Source organism: Vombatus ursinus, unplaced genomic scaffold (genome assembly GCF_900497805.2).
Source record: "Vombatus ursinus unplaced genomic scaffold, bare-nosed wombat genome assembly UNPS02014781.1, whole genome shotgun sequence".
Lineage (NCBI taxonomy): Eukaryota > Metazoa > Chordata > Mammalia > Diprotodontia > Vombatidae > Vombatus > Vombatus ursinus.
In genome coordinates this window covers 32923482-32938405 of record NW_020954559.1, presented here as the reverse complement: position 1 = coordinate 32938405, position 14924 = coordinate 32923482, and the positions used below count along the sequence as shown (strand labels likewise).

Here is a 14924-nt window from a genome sequence, read left to right as displayed (position 1 = left end):
TTGTCAAAGTATATTAGTACAGAAAGCACTGGACCTAAAAAGAAAATCTGGGCTCCTCTTACCCAGGAGAGGTCTCTCATAATCCCTTGTAATTGAATGCAAGGTAAACCTCTGTTTCTCTATTTCTAGAACTTGTAATAAAATACTGCTACTTCTACGATGAAGATGATGACAACAACAACTACTACTATTAACCTACAATAACTACTGCTACTAATAGTTGACATATATTTAGGGCTTTAAGGTTTTCAAAGCCTTTTACAAATATTACCTTGCTTAATAAAATAATCTTGAGAGCTAAGTATTGCTACTACCATTATTCAGATTTTACAGATGAAGAAATTAAGCTTGAGGGAGATTAAATGAATTGCCCGGCCTCATACAGATCATGAATGTCTAAAGCAGGGTCTGAACTCAACTCTTCCTGACTCCAATTCTAATACTGTTCTCCTCCTACCCCTGCCATTTTTTTTTATTTCTTCCTTGGATTCAGAAAGAATCCATTAGATAATATTTGCAAAGGTTGTAGAAAATTTTGGAAAATGTATTATAAAATATTTGCATGTGGTTTTTTTTATTATTTGCCCTGTATGATAATTTAAATCTTAATTATCATTACTAATAAATAAGTTTCTTTATAGTTCCTTTAAATATCTAATCATATTTGAAGTTACTGTTATTCTTTCAATTGATTTATATTGTGTTTATCTATGAGAGGCAGACTGGTATAGTAGCTAGAGGCTGCATTTTTCAACCTAGGTTCAAGTGTTACCTGTCTGTGTGACCATGGATAAGCCACTTATTCCCTCAGTGACCTGGGTAAGTCTCTAAAACTAGAAATTGCAGAGGAAATTGAAAAAAGTACTGGGCCTGAAGTCAGGAAAACCTGAATTCTAATATGGCTTCAGACATTTACTAGCTCTGCAGACCTGGGTAAATCACAATTTCTGTCTGCCTCAGTTTCCTCAACTGTAAAATAACACCTATCTCACAAGACTGTTGTGAGGTTCAAATGAGGTGCTATTTACAAAGCACTTAGCACAGTACCAGGTACGTACCAGGTGCTTAATAAATCTTTGTTCCCTTTCTTTTCTTACCAAATTCCCTACAATGATGGTCTTTCTGTATCATCTATCTCTATTTCCATCTTTTTTTAAAAAATTTTTTTTGGCAATCACGGTTAAGTGACTTGCCCAGGGTCACACAGCTACTAAGTGTCAAGTGTTTGATCTAAGGTGGGATTTAAACTCAGGTCCTCCTGACTTAAGGGCCATGCTCTACCCACTGTACAGCCTAGCTGACCCCCTATTTCTACCTTTACCACTGTCTCTGTTCCTACCTCTATATTATCAATAGTGATCTCTCATCTCTTTATCATCACTCTCTATATGATATGCATACATACACATATATAGACACATATAGGTATACATACAAATTTATATATATATATGGGAATTTACAAGCAGCATTTACTTCACATGTAAAATAAGAATTTTATAGTCATTAAAATAAGCAAGAATTTACATGACTTTTTCTTAAAAAATTAATTCATTGATGATTAACCAGTCGGGCTCAAATAAATTTTGATTTTGTGTGAGTATGGTCAAACCAGTCTTACAGAAGAGTTTGTTTTTTAAATAGAATTTACTCAGGTAACTTTTTGGGGCTTAGAAATGCCAAATAACCAGTTTAACTACATTTTCCCTCAGTGAAGAGTCCTAACCATGCAAACACCATCACATCAACATTCTAAAAAGGAACTAAAGGTTCTTTTATTAAATTATCTCTTCCTGCCCAGATTTTTTCTTTCTCTAAAGTTAAAATGTGACTACAGTTCACCTCCCAAATTTCTATTCATCTAGTCACACTGCCTAGACAATGGCTTATCCTGATGGTTTCCTGTTCCTTCCCCTCCTACTCCAACTTCTCCTTAATCAAACCAGCTCTCCCCCCTCCCCCCAATCATTAAACTTCCCTGAACATTTCTTACCTTAGGCCTTTTGGAACTCTCTCATGATGCAAATGTTAATACATATCCCTTCACCCTTGAACTCTTTTTCTTCTTTTTTATTTAGACTCACTTTACTTCCTAATATTAACTGAAACCTGAGTTTCCCCATGAGCATTCCATAGCCATGAAAACTTTTTAATGTTAACCACTCTTATATCTATATTATATCTTTGGACACAAAGTTGACATATTTGTTCTTCATTGGGACTTCTAGACTTTTGCTTTCTAGACCATCATAATTTAATCATCACTCCTTTGAAATCCAAGCCAATCTGAACATATTGCTTTCTCCTGATCCTTGTTATTGTCAGAAACCCAAATCTAGCATGCTTTTGATAAATTATCCAGAGCTTTGGTACTTGACTATTTGGTTTTTTTCTCCATTCCTTCTTCTGCCATTATTCTGAAGGACTACAATAACCATGGTGATAGTCATTGAACATTATCACAATTCTGTGAACCCTTCAATTTCTTGTAAAAAAATTTATTTGGTATTTTGTGAACCTCTCAATTTCTAAGAGCTCCATCTTCAACTATCCACCAGAAAAGTCGCATCTTAGAGTTCATTGTCATTCAAAATTCCTTTATCCCCAAGATACTAAGCTTTGAAATTCACTATTCTGAGCACTCTAATGTACTTTTAACTTTTTCCATTCTCTTTTTCCTATCATAATTGTCCTTTGTTCTCATATTGACCTTTGAATATTTAATTCATTCTTCCCTTTTCTCCCTACCTGTTAACATCTTTATAATCTCACTTAACTCCCTACTCAATGTGGATCCAGGGATGAGCAAATTCAATAATAATCTCTCCTCTGCTATCCCTGATCTCTAGACTTATTGATCTTCAAGTATTCCTACGTTACTTACCTTCAACACTGAGAAATTCCTTTTAAATAATACATTTGATTTTTACACTGAATTTAACATGCAACAAAAAACCTCAATCATTTCCATGTACATACTAGAATAGAAAAAGAATCTACATTAAACTGTAACTCTGAAATTTACAGCTTACTTTTCTTTTGAAATATATAATAAATTCAGTACGTGATTTTTCCAAGATATCTTGCTTGTTTCTAATTTTTTTCTGCAATCTTCTGTACATGATAAAAAAAATACTTCAATGACTCTCTTTTCTTTTTCTTTTTCTTTCGGCTACCAAATCTGTAGCCTTCTTCTTCCTCCTTCCCCACCCCCAACCGGAGAAAATATCCTCATAACAAATTGGTGTAGTCAAGAAAAACAGATTACCATATTGGCTGTATCTGAAACAGTATGAATAATTTGGATCCTGAATCCATCACCTCTCTATCAAGAGGGAGGTGGCATGCCTCATCATCATTAGTCTGGGTGAACTTGTATCTGTTTTCTCTGATTTACCTCCTGGGTGGCTGAGTATTGCTGGAGGAAATTTGCAAACTGCTGGCTCAGTCCACATAAGTTTATGCTATATTCTCAACTGGTCTTTTACTGCTGCATAGCAATTGTTTTAATTAACTTCCTATTGAGTCTCACACACAACAGCTGTATCCAACCCATTTGTCCTCCAAGCCAACAACATCATATCGTTTTCTTACTCTCTCAATGAGCATCTTTCCCCCTACTTTACTGAAAAGGTTATGGCAATCTGATTCGAACTTCAACTTTCTCCTTCTGCTCAATTAAATCTTTCAAGAAACTTCCTCTTCAGTCTCAAAAAGCAAATCTCTCCACCTGAGCCCTCAGTCCCATTAATCAACTAACATTTCCTCTAAGTCCTTGCTCCATTAATTATCTCCTTTTTTATGCATCTTAAATACCAAAATATCTCCTCTTTTTCTGGATCCTACAAAGCATTCAAATATGCTCAAATTTCTGCAATCCTAAAAAAAAAGAAAGAAAACACCTTTCCTTAACCCTGGTACTATGCAAGCTGTCATCCTATTCATCTTCTCTGTATTATTAAACTTCTTCAAAGCATAGTATATAATTAAATGTTTCCAATTTCTCATCAGCCACTCTTTTCTCAAAAATTTTAAGACAACTGTGGCTTATGCACCAGCATCTCTTTGTAAAGGTTGAAGAGGTAAAAAAAAATTCTAGCAAGAACTTAAAAAGATTCTCCAAATGAAGGTAATACATGACTTAATAACTAGGGGTTGTTGTGAGGTCAGACGCAAGGTAATATCATGCTGGCTACTTTTACCTCTGAGTTTATTTCCTATTACTCTTTCTTAGTTTTATTCTTACCCAAGACTGCCCACTGACAGTGGACACAAGAGAGAACAGCAAACAATATGTTATACAATATTGCATGGGATTAAGAAATGAAATAAGTAAAAAAAATGTAGATATTTGGAAGCCTCACATTTGAATATCATGAACAATTGTTGCTAGAGGAAAGTAAACAAGGATTGGGCATGGCAAACACTGAACCCCGCCCCCCTCTGATTGTCTCTCTGTCTCTCTCACACACACACACACACACACACACTCACACACACACACACACACACACACACATGAAATTAACAGACAGGAAATGAATGGCTACTAGTATGGTACTTTTTTCACCCCAAATTTACTTTCTGTATATAGCTAGACAATTTACTAAAGAAAGGTAAAAGTTTTCACCAAATTTGATGAAATGATAAATATAAAAAGACATTAGGGAAAAAATGTCAACCTGACTTTTTGAATAAATTATTAATGCAAAAGAACAATAAAAAGATGAAGGGAATGCTATTGATCCTGTTATCAATTCCTGCAGATATTAAATTTATGTAAAGCTATTGCCACATAAAGAAGGTCAAAAAACCCTAGAAACTGCCTTGACAATCAATCACACACTATTTTAGTGGAGAGACATGGAAGCAGGCAAAGGTAAAAGTGATTTAGAATATAAAGTTAATTACAAAATATTGCCAGGGAAGGAAATGGGACAACATGAACAGTATATCCTCACAAGAGTGAAATAAGAGTGTTGGTAGAAAAAACAAATATGTGGAAAGGTTGGCATAAGAATCAACTAAGTTAGACAATCTCAATTATTCATACATGTAAGTGTAAAGAGGAGACAAAAAAAGGAACAGGTGTGTCAGTGTTTCTGTTTTCATAACTGATGACGATAAGCCAACCACATTTGTACTCCAACACATCAGTACCTTATGTACTATCAGAGGAAGAGAAAATGATTCTCCAAAAAAATGAAGTCAGGAACAACAGTTGGACTAAATCAAGTACATAGAGAAGAAATCCACATTGGTGTTAAAATAGCTTCGAAAGCATTAAGAGATCAATTAAGAGAGAAGGAAAAGTACCAAGTCATTGGGGAAAATGTTGGATGGTTTTTATTAGCTTCTCCATCATAAAGTTATGAGCAAAAAGACAAAAGAAACTACTCTCTACTATCTTATCTTTGTAAAATTCTACATATAAAAATTACATCCTTGGTCAAAATAGAAGAAGGAGGAGGAGGAAGAAGAAGAAGTGAGTGAATACATTAATATCATACATCAATATTATAATGAATCACTAGTATGAGATGGCAGACAAAAAAAAATAGAATGATGTCCTAGGGATAACATAGATACCAATGGAGGTAAAAGTCACTGAACCATCTCCTAAAGGATGAAGAGTTAGAGGGAGTATCCATATTGATGAAATCATAGCTCTTTCTAAAGTATTATAGTACAATTGAGTCACATTTTACTAGAATTTGTCCTTATGTTACTATCAACATATTTATTGAGCATTGATTGCATGTCATTTTGCCATGCATGTAATTTAAGGAGAGGATGGGAATTCTTTATATCAATCAATCAGCAACCATTTAGTTAGGACCTGCTATGTGCTAAGCACTACCAAGTGCTAAGAATACACAGAAAGGACTGACTACTGTCAGGGAGCTCAGTTCAATGGCGAGGACAATGTAAAAGAAACTATATAGATAAACTGGAAATTATGAACAGAGATAAGGTGCTAGAATTGTGGGAGATGGGGAAAGTACTTTTGTAGAGGGTGGGATTATATCAATCTATTTTTTCAAGAAAAACTCTTCTCCTTCCCTGCTTCCCCTGCAATGCCTCTAGTAACTCAGAAAGCTTCTATTCTAAATGTGACACACTTCCTCTGTCCTTGGGTATTATGATTTGACCCTTGAACAGGAACATATTGGGTAGAGATGCATTACCCAAACTACCTTATGTCATCTTCTGGGATTTATATTCTTCCAGTATCCTAATATATTTTTTGGTGGATACAATTATCATGTAAATGTAGCAAATAGACACCCTTTCCTCTCAGACCATATTCCATCAATTGGTATTACTATGGATTGAATATGGTATTACTGATGAAATGTAAGGAGCAGAGGGATTCTTCTCTTTCTTCTTAAACATCTAGACGTGATATTACATTTTGTTAATGACCCAAATAATTTCATTTCCTGATTGGTATCTTTGATTTAAACAATTTGCTCTAATGAAGATAAGCCAAAGGAAAAAAAGAACATATACCAGACTTCCACAGATCTTTACACTGCAAAATCTACCCTTTAGGAAATTTTCATGAATTCATCAATCAGAAAAGCGGCAGTTGTGTTTCCAAATGTCCCAAACCAGTGCAAAGGCTTTAACCTAGATTCAGCCATTAAGGGAGACAGGTCTCTTCTCTTATATCTCTTGGAGAGAGTTTTATGGGTCAAATTTTATGGACAATATAATTTCCAACAAGTGGGACTGGAGTATTGAAATTATAACCCTAAATATGATGAGTTTCTGCTTCAGCTAGCTATTTATAACACTTTTGTAAATGTTAAGTCCCAATCTCTTCTGGGAAAGTTACCCTGGGTCAGTTAATTTACTTGTGTTTTCAAAAATAACACTGGATTATATTGACAACTGAGGCTTATTGCTGGCCACCCTCCTCTCCTCATGCCCCTTCCCTTCCCCCAGCCTTTTGCCTTTACTCTTACTTTTCACTTGTCCAAATGCAATTTGTTTCTCTTTCCTGATCCTGTTTGTTTCTAATTATTTCTCCAAAGTCAAGGTACAAATTATTCTATCTTTTGAGGTACAGGCTTTATTCTTTATTTGATGTCCTTGCAAAGTTAATAAATATTCTTCCTGTTTTATTCTGGTCATTGACAATAATGTCAAATTACTTTAAGTGCTGGACTAGACAAACACCTGATTCTACTGGCTATTGTTGATACTTATCCTTTTCACTAGACAATAAGTCCTTCAGAGCGAGAAGAGGGTGTGGCAGGCACATGTTAGTAGTCAAGCCTGCCAAGGGACTCTTTCTTCACTCATTCTTACAGAGATCACAGTCTTTTGATTGCCCATTCTACAATTTCTAAATCCTTGGCCTGAAATGACTGGACTAGAGGAACTCTCAAAGCCCACCCTCCTAAGGGAGCAGAAATGCGGAATATGATCCCTTGAATACCTGGTTAAATGACCCCAAATCCCAGAAACATAAATTTTACAGAGGAAGGAAAGCATTCAGATTTGGAGACTGTCTTCCACTTTCTCTTGCAAGCTAATTGATATATTCTATACTTTGCCTTGACAGAATCATAAAGTGCCAGTTTCAAAATCACAAAGCAGTTTCCCAATGCTGATGCCTACTTTAGATCATCTACTTTATTTACCACCCATTTGAAGTGGAATTTGCTAATAAATGTTACTCTTTGATGTCAGTTGTCCCCACAACTGGGTATTATGCCAGGATATCATAGCCTGACAGTTCTGAAGACATACTCTTGAATGAAACCTTTTTTGAATTCTAGTTTTCAACTAGTTATGAACTTATCTACATTCATCTCATCTCCCCAGTTTATTGATACTACATGGAATTAAAACACAATTTTGATAAATTTAAGAAACATTGCATCAATTTGCTTTACTTAATGCAGCTTGGTAGAATGGAGTTTTGATATATTGCTGGTTGGCATAAGAAATTAATGGGAATTTTTTGGGAGTTTTGTACAAGCTGCAGATGATACATAAAGATAATACATGAAGGCCAGCAGATAATACAGAAAAAGTTTAGAAACTCAGAAATGCATAAAATATGTGTGTATAGTATTACATAATATCAAGAAAAAAGAAAAGGAAATCCATGAAGCCAGTAGACTTCTTCTCTGGTATGAAGGGAAGGTCAAAAGATTTTACACAGATTTTCTAGATCAAGGGGATGCCATACTTCCAACCCTGGTGATGTGGAAGGGATAACTGTGCCTTACTCTCATCTGAAATCCTAACTATATTATTTAGTACCAGTATCTTTTAAAAAGTCCTTCTGTTTCTGGAGCTTATTTTGTACATCTGTAAAATAAGAGGATTGAAGAGAAGAATTCTACCCATCCAGCTCTAATATTCACTGGTTCTGGGGAAATCTACCTGCATTGCTATTTGGTTAGCTGGATGCTTTCTTTACAGCGATAAAATTGATTATTTCTTAAGTATTGCTGGACTCATTTAATTTTTTTATACACCAATACAACCATGATTAATTGTAACCCAACTTACTGTAAATCTTTATTAGTTATTGTTCTTTTCTTGATACCTTATAGGGAGCATAGAATGTGAGAGCCAGAAGGAAACCTAGAGATAATCTAGTCCAATACTCTAATTTCGCACATGAAGTAATTGAGTCTAAGGGAGGTAAAGTGATTTGTCTGTGGTCACACAGTTGAGCAATATCAGAGATGGGATTGGAATTTAGGCTTTCCTGAATTCAAATTAAAATCTGACCACCAAACTATGCTGCTTTTTTTCAGTTCAACGTCTATGTTTGCTGTAATGGAAGTGATGTACAGAATGATAACTCTTAGGGATCTAGAAAATGAATCATCACTAAAGATTATTTTCAATCTAGTTAAAATTCATTATCAATGCATTCATTTAACAAGAAAAATTTAAACAGCTTTTGTGTGCAAGACACTAGCTTAAAAATTAGAGGAAGAAAGACAAAATGACAAACAATTCCTATTTTCTCTCTTTCTTTTTTTGGGGGGGGGGTTAGGCAATGGGGTTAAGTGACTTGCCCAGGGTCACACAGCTAGTAAGGGTCAAATGTCTGAGGCCAGATTTGAACTCAGGTACTCCTGAGACTACAGGGCTGGTGCTCTATCCACTGTGCCACCTAGCTGCCCTAACAATTTCTATTTTCAAGGGCCCTTATGTATGACTGGGATCAGAAGGAATTTGGGATACAACATATAAGCAGTTAAATAAACACAATATATTTCAGGAAGGAGAAAACACTAAAAGGTAGGTGAATCAGAAAATGCTTTCTTTAGGTGTTGACACCTGAGCTGAACCTTAAAGGAAAGAGGCAGAAGTGAGCAGGGAATGATTCTAAGCATGCAGGAGTTTTAGGCATACAAAGAAAGGCACAGAAGTTTAAGACAGCATAAAAGTGGAATATATATTATACAATGATTTTCATCAAGAAATGAAATTAAAAGGAAGTATCTGATTATTTCTTAGTTGACCCAAATAGAATTAAACAGCCCACTCCCACCCCCATCAAATTATGTGTAATTTCAGTTTTACCATATAGAAGTTGTCTAAAGATGTAAATTTAAAAGATTTTACATTTTAAAAATGTAGGCAAAATTTCAGTCTTCAGCCACCTCCTCAGTTTTCTAGTAATCTTCTCCAAAAAATAATTAGCAGCTTTTCTTTTATGATGATCATTTTCTTAAGTTACCAAATACCACAAATTTGAATTCAGCTAAGTTATTGGTAACTAGAGTATAATGTTTCATGAAAAAAATACACCAAGGAATTAAAAAAAAAACATGTTAGCCTAAAGAACATGACCATCTCCCATCATAACTGTTACTATTTTAATAAAGTCATCAGCAATTCATTTCATGTCTTCCTTTTTTGTGTATACTCTATCAGGTCCTATGCTTTTTATGCAAATAAGCCATTGATATTGAATACCGATGCTTTGAGGCTTCTGACATGTGAAATATATTTTCCACTTGACATTCCCCATCTTTTTGCAGATTGCATGTTAGAAATATCTTTTCTCCTTTGTGTGGCTACCATATTTCTTTTTCCTGTCATGTACTTCAGAATAGGCCTTAATTTTAAGTCATTATTAAGTGTCTTTTATTATATTATTTTCTGTAACTTACTATATGTTTTCCTTTCACTATTAAACTCAGTGAGGTGTTTGGAGTAGCATATATTTTGCACATAAAGAAAGGACATTTTGTTATTAAATATCTTGCAACACTTAATTTTGTTGATGTGTGATGTTACAAAAAGCCTTCTTTGATGGTCCAGTAAAACAAACCACAAAACAATTTGCTTCCTAATTCAAATCAATTTTCTATTGATTATTTTATATCTTTCATTGGGGGCTGTATGTTAGAAGGAGTAGGGGGTGGAACTATACTTTATTACAGTCCTGACTGATTGCCACTTTTTTTTTATCAGACTATCACCATTTTTTTTCATTACTAATCTTTGAACATGACACATATTAATAATGAATTCTTACGCCCTTGTAAATGCAAAGTAAGGTCTGCACAAATTCTTTTTTTTCACTGGCCTTCTATGATTAACTAAACAAAATAAAGAGTCAATGAAAAGAAAAAAACGTTTGATAAGAAATATGAGGATAAATGCCCAAAGGGGGAAAAGAAAGAGATCACAGATGCATAGGGCTCTTACTGCGAGCCACAGACTGGTAAAAGTAATAAAATGGCCCAATGGAGGTAGTGGAGCTTAAGTTGTAATGAAAATGTAAGTAAGTTGTGCTCAAATGAAAAAAGAAAGCTTCTCATTTTTCATTGTCAAATGCGGGCTGCTAAGTAGATGTGTAACTAGCAATTTTCATGCTGAGGACAAGGTCTAAGAATTGTAGCCATCCTTTCTCCTGTTCACAGCACCTCACTCCTTACTCACACATGCTTTCATTCTGTTTTCAGCCCACGTGTTCTCCTGACTAAGGCTACAAGGATAGAGTGAATGAACTTCCATTTGCTCCTCTGATTCAAATGAGGGTCATCAAAGCAAAGAAGTTGGTGTATACAATGTCAAGTAACATTCTGGGGGTTGAGAGATATGCACTGTATCCTCTTTTATATTGTGATATTAGATACTCCCCTGCTTTCCCCACCCCAATTCCACGATATATCTGATAAGTATATTTGCAGGATTATCACAACCCTTTCCTTTTGGATTTTTAGATAGAAATCTGCTACTTCCTTTCTCATTTTCTCCATTTCCCTCCTCACTAGAGTTTTGCTTTTGACCACCACCTCCTTCAATTTGCCCTCCCTTTTATCCACCACTTCCCTTTTCTTTCCCCTTTCCCCTCCTACTGCCTATATGGCAAGTTAGACGTCCATACCTGAGTAATCTCTTACTTCCTAATGTTATGCCAGTAGATTTTGTGGCAGGACCAATATTTAGGATTCTATGGAACATTGGTTTTACTTATGTTTAGCGCTAAAGACTTTACTATGGTTCAATATATTTTAAAAATCACACTCTATTAAGTTTCCTAGATAATTAATTTGATTCAATTAATTCAATCCAACAATATATATTGAGTGCCTACTCTGTGTAAATCACTGTCCTAGGTTCTAGAATACAGACAGAGGCAAACATGAAAAAATAGTCCCTGCCCTCAAGAAACTTACATTCTAATGGGGAAGACAATAAATAAAAGGCAGCAGAAAAAGGAATATAGAGGAAGAAGGTATCTACTGGAGCATGGTGACTAAGTCCAGCAGAGAAATGAAGCATGACTGGCCTGGGTCTATGCCCAAGATGAAGGCCATCAGAAGGAAATTACCAGTGGAAGAAGGGGCCAGCATGGTGGAGGGATGTCCAGGGTGGGAAGGCCCGGGATATTGAGGGAAGCTCTAGGGTGAGAAGGGAGCTGAGTAATGGTGAAGAAATCCAATCAGAAACACAATGAGGAGAGGAACAAGTAGGGATTATGAACTAATAGATGTGACATTGGAAAATCCTACTTCTCCTATTGAGAAATTAGGCTTTCCCTAAAGCTAAAACTTGGACTAATTATGATGACAGATAAAATTTGGATTGAATTGGATAAGGTCTCCAGCCTCATGATCTTAGCTAAGTGGTGCCTAGCTAGCCACCATGTTAGATTTGGAATGAGCTTAACTCACTCTGTGTATCAGTTGGGGGGTGGGGTGGGGACAAATTTAATATTTTACTTACTCCAATGCTCTAGTGCATTTGTAATCTCATTGTGTGGGTATCCCCATTATACACAGATCACAAGCCACCCAAGCATGCTTATTGTGTAACTCTGATCCATGGCATCCCATATGTTTATTATAGGAAAGTGAAGATGAATTGAGTAGATTGAAAATGTGCTGGATCTGCAGTCAATATAGACCTGAGTTCTAATCTGTCCCTAGACACTAGCTCTGTGACTCTGGGCAAGTGACTTAACCTCCACCTGCCTCAGTTTCCTCCTTTGTAAAATGGGGATAATAATAGCCTTTATTTCCCAGCATTGTTGTGAAATGAGATAATATTTGCAAAGTTCTTTGTAAACCTTAAAGTGCTATAGAAATACTATTATTGTTACTGTTGCTGCTGCTATTACAACTGCTACCACCACTACACATTCTCTCAATACAAAGAAAGGACCTACCTTGCTTTCTCTTTATATTCCAAACCAATGGATATGCTCCATAGGAAAATTTACCTTACAGTGCCAGAATACATACTTATATGACAGAATTTTGAGAATTTATGAGGCTCTGTATTTCTAGAACTAAAACCCAAATAACTATTATACTCTATAAAAGATAAATCAAGAAAATATATGTTTAACTTGAAAAAAAATCATTTGGGCTAGGTATAATGATTAAGATTTATTTATATTCTATGTCACAGATGACAAGGCATGTTCTTCATAAAATCTCTGTGAGGTAGTAGTCTGATTATGATTACAGATAAAGGAGATGGAGATTCTGAGAAGATAAGTGACCATAGTCACAAGACTAGTAAGTGAAGTAACTAGAACTCCAAGCCATATCTTTTGACTGCAAGTCCTCTACTCTTTATGTTAAACCATATTCCCTGATGTCACCAACCCAAATAGCAATTTAGTCAGCAGCTGCATTAAACTATTGAAAATTATCCTACGGCCTATACCCCTGGGAAAATTTATCAAGTGGTCACATGTCTAATTGAATGTAAGTAAGGTCATTTTTGAAAACAAGGGACAAGCTATATGACCACATGAGATACCTTCTTAAGATACATTCCATAATTTTTGACATGGTGAAAAATGACCAAGACTGTTTCTTTTTTTCCTTGACTATAACAATGCCTATACATTCTTATCTTCCTCCGAAGGATGACATTAAAATCAATGTCTTTGTTATTCAAAATATAAACTTATCTGTGGAGAGATTTAGTTTTCAGTTTACAGAAAGCTTTACAACAAAACAGTTTATCACTCAGGTTTCATGTTTGTTTTTCCACAGAGATTATGTTTATTTATGTTGGGAGAAAGCCAAAGCAGAATAACAAAAATGTAGCCAAATAAGTTCGTATTAGTCCAGTTGAATTGTCACATATTAAATAGATCCAGAAATGCTAGTGGTAATTAAAAGCGTAATTTCAAACTTCTTATCCAGCTTCTCAAGTAAGGAATGTGTCTCATCATGTGAACTTTTACTCTTTGGAAGGAAAGAAATAAACATGTTTTTCCATTTCCCCAAGTAGTGTTGTTGTAAATGACTAGAGGTCACTGCATTATTTCAGATAACTATATTTGGAAATAAGCCCCCCCACCTCAAATAGAAAGTGAAAAATGACTTCTGAATGACCATTCCCTTTTGCTTCTTAGCTAAATCCATGAAAGGTGAGAGTCAGTTATAGGGTAGCACATTTCATGCACATTCTATCAAACTTCTCTATGACTACATTGTGAAGCATGAAACCCTGGTAAGGAAGTCAAATGGTCTATCATTATGATATTAAGTACTGGAGTCAACCCTACAATAAAAATCACACCAGTGTTCATTGCAAGTAAGTACCCTTGTGAATTTCTCTTACGTAAAGCATCAGTAATGCCTAAAAGATAAAGTGCATGCATCTCTAAGGGATAGAGGGGAGATTAGTGACAATCTGTTACAACCAATCAGCATTTTCTCTCTATCTTAGTGGTGATATTTCAGCACATGTGATTTCTAAAGATTGCTTGTTGCAAGATTTATTTTTTAGGATTAAAATAATTGATTTTTTTCTTTTACTCTTTTTTGTGTTACTTTGAAAAATGGAAGTAGATACTATAGCTATGTGGACATGATGATAACATATAGCTAAAAACACAAAAATTCACAAAATGTTTGTATAAACCAGTTGAAACACCTGGGTAACTGACCTTTTTTGATTTAATTCTAAAAACTATATTGAACTTTGTAAAAAATATGAATTGAATACTAATAAGATATCCATTATATAATGATAAAATAGTTTTTTAAAAACCACATGGTCTATGGAGCTTTATTGCAAAACAAACAACAGATTCAATTTCAAATTCATATTTCTTCTTTGAAGTTAATTTAAAACAAGGTTTTTCATCATCTCAGATACAAATAAAATGACTAAATCTTTATTTGTTAGAATTCTTTGTTTTCAAAAAATAAAAATGAAACATTTTTTTTTCTCCTGGATATATTAGTTTTCTTTGCTGAGATGAAATGGATATTTAAGAACTAAAGTTTTAGGGATTATATGCAAAACATTTTGGGGAAAAGATAATATATAATATGACCTGTTATCTCATTTTAAACTAGTTGAATTCTGTCTAGAAATGATACTCAGATTCTGAGTGAAGATATAATTATATAAGATATAATATAAGATTGACTCTTTATGCAACAACTGAGATGAAATGATAG

General features: G+C 34.7%; 1 protein-coding gene across 1 annotated transcript in view; it reads right to left on the bottom strand.

Annotated features, from left to right (window-relative positions):
- Window positions 1-14924, bottom strand: part of LOC114046106 (unconventional myosin-XVI-like) — a 682808-nt gene that overhangs the window by 14885 nt on the left and 652999 nt on the right. The gene's annotated exons all lie outside the window — the stretch shown is intronic.